Source organism: Microcaecilia unicolor, chromosome 12 (assembly GCF_901765095.1).
Source record: "Microcaecilia unicolor chromosome 12, aMicUni1.1, whole genome shotgun sequence".
Classification (NCBI taxonomy): Eukaryota; Metazoa; Chordata; class Amphibia; order Gymnophiona; family Siphonopidae; genus Microcaecilia; species Microcaecilia unicolor.
In genome coordinates, this window is record NC_044042.1 from 4,701,249 (window position 1) to 4,704,000 (window position 2,752).

Genomic DNA, 2,752 nt, shown 5'->3' on the forward strand with positions numbered 1-2,752 from the left:
AACTTCTTCCCGCCACCGCCGCCGTCGCTCCAGCTGTGTGTGGGGGAAGAAGAACCAGTTCCGGTGTTTTGCAGCGCGCGGGTGTGCGTGTTGCGTGTGTAGGAGGGCGCGTTATCATGACGTCTGAAACGGGCGCGCTCCGACCACGTCATCAGACTCGGCGGCGGCCATTGTTGTAGTTTACTATAGTCTGGCAACTGAGAGGTCTCTAAAAGCGCACGAACGGGATCAGTTTAGCCACAAAAGTTCCCAAATTCCCTCAGTCTCCGCAGACGGAGCCTCGGGAAATATCCGCAGAGCGAGGGCGAGAGAGACGCACCGTCACGTCACGTCACGACCAGCACCCGCCTACTTCAGGCCGCTGCTTATCTCCGCCCTCCGCAGCTGATTGGCTGTCCGGTCTAGCGTGCAACCAATTAGAGAAAGAAAGAGGGGGTGAAGCTCAAGTTACTGTTGCGAGCTAGGAGGTTAGATTGACAACAGGGTTGTATGGGTTGAAGCCAGTAGGCGGAGTCACAAGTACACCCAAAACAATAGCAAAGGCAATTGAATACAACAGCCCTATTCCCTGGTCCATCTGTAACAAGTCAAAAGCTGCTCCAGTTGGATAGGCTGAGGCAGTGCCTTAAAAGGTGGAAGACACTTATTTGAAAGCCTATGTACATATCAATATCATGAAATACAAACTGAATATCACTAAAACAGCTTCAAACATAACTGTAGCTGCTGGAAACAGCACTACTACTACTACTGAACATTTCTAGAGCGCTACTAGGGTTACGCAGCGCTGTACAGATTAAGAAAAAGGACAGTCCCTGCTCCAAGGAGCTTACAATCTAATGGGCGAAATGTCAAGTAGGGGCAGTCCAGATTTCCTGAATAGAGGTATGGTGGTTAGGTGCATTGAAGAGGTGGGCTTTGAGCAAGGCTTTGAAGATGGGCACTAATAAGGACTGTATTTTTTGCTCATTTTTCTACACTGTTCTATACAATACACAAAGAATATGGCTAGAGGTTATCTCCTTAAATGTCAAATTTAAATCTAGAATAGGAGGGGATAACAGATAAAGAGCATGTATGCATCCAACTTATAAAAAACTTTAGAGTCTTTATAGAGGAAAGGCCTCGAGAAGTCCCCAGCTTAAACTCTAGCTTCGGGGACTGGACTTACTCATCATCGGCCCAAACCTCTCGATGTAGTTAGTCTATATACTAGTTCTTGTCTAATATATCAAGTCGATTAGCAAGATCACATAACTTCTATAAGTCTTCTTATTTGCTTGTGCGGTTCTTTCTAATTACCAACCACGGCCACAACCTACGATGGCCACCGTTTTGGAAACCTGCCTCAGGGTCCTGTGGTCGGTCCGTGTGCTGATCTCCGCACTCAATAACTGGAAAATATTTGCACATTTAGACTGACTGGATTTCTGCATGAAGGTAGCTCTGCCCTCATTATTCAATGTCTCTCATAAATAGTAGTAATAATATTAAGTGCATTTTAATAATATACCACTGCATTCCACAAAACAAAAGGAACAAGTTCCCACAAACCATCTTTCTCTTTTCATCTAGACACAGGAAAAAAAAGATTTTAAATGCTCCCAGGTTTCAACCAAATTCATGATTAATGTGGGATATAAATGCCATAAATAAGTAAATAAATAAATAGATAGAAACTCCGAATGTTGAGCACCTGATTCTCATAACATGATGCCTATTTTAGTGGCCCTTTACCAGGAGAAAAGAATATCTGCAAGAATATAACAGTGCTAGGGTGTCCCTATAACCAGCCCCTCCAAATGACACACTGATTACGGTTTGTAACAAATTACTACTCCACCTATGAAAAGTTATTCCGTTATTATACTTCCTCTGTGTACATCCATATGCTGCACAAGCTGGCATGTTTGAAAATATAAGATTAAATAAAAATGCTACCAACAATAAAGAATGACAGGTTTGTTTGTTTGTTTGTTTGTTTGCTTTGTTTTGAGTGTACACAGAATGACGGCTGCGCAGGGAAGGGTTAACATAGACTAACCTAAGAGACTTCAGCTTTTTGACATGATGCCATCTCCTGTTCTCAATCAAACCTCCTTGGTTGTCAGACTTAGAGGAGAGCAATGAAAAAGGGTTGTAAAGGGAGGAGGCAAGTAACAGGGGTGGCAAAAGGAAGAGAGAGGTAGGGAGAGCAACTGAGGGGAGACAAAAGGAGGTGAGAGGGAAAAGAAGGGAGAGCAACAGGTAGGAGGAGAAAAGGGGAAAAATGGGGTTTGGGATTTAGCTCATGTCTTTTTCAGTTGTAGCAGAAGGCAAGTTACTATCAGAGACACAAAGGGTGGCCCGTCCCAGACAGTGAGAATCAGCACCAGGGTGAGTGAGATTGAAGGCCAGTGAGTGGGGTTATCTAGAAGGGCTGGATTTTTTTATTTCATTCCATTGCTTATATCCTGCTTAAATCAACCAAAGAATCAAAGTGGGTTACATAAACAATATTACTTCATTTTAAAATAAACCTAGATATTTGCCAAGCAAATAATACTTCAAACCTTTCTGAACATTAAATAGATAGGAAAATTCCGAACAGAAATATTCCAGATCTTACAAGATAGATATGCAAACAAACTATCATGAAAACACTTAAGGCGTACATCTTTAATTGAAGGGAAACCAAATCTCATCAAAGAACTGAAATAGGCCATTACTCTACTAGAAAGGAAGGTTAACAACTGAGCATGAGAAACAGGGC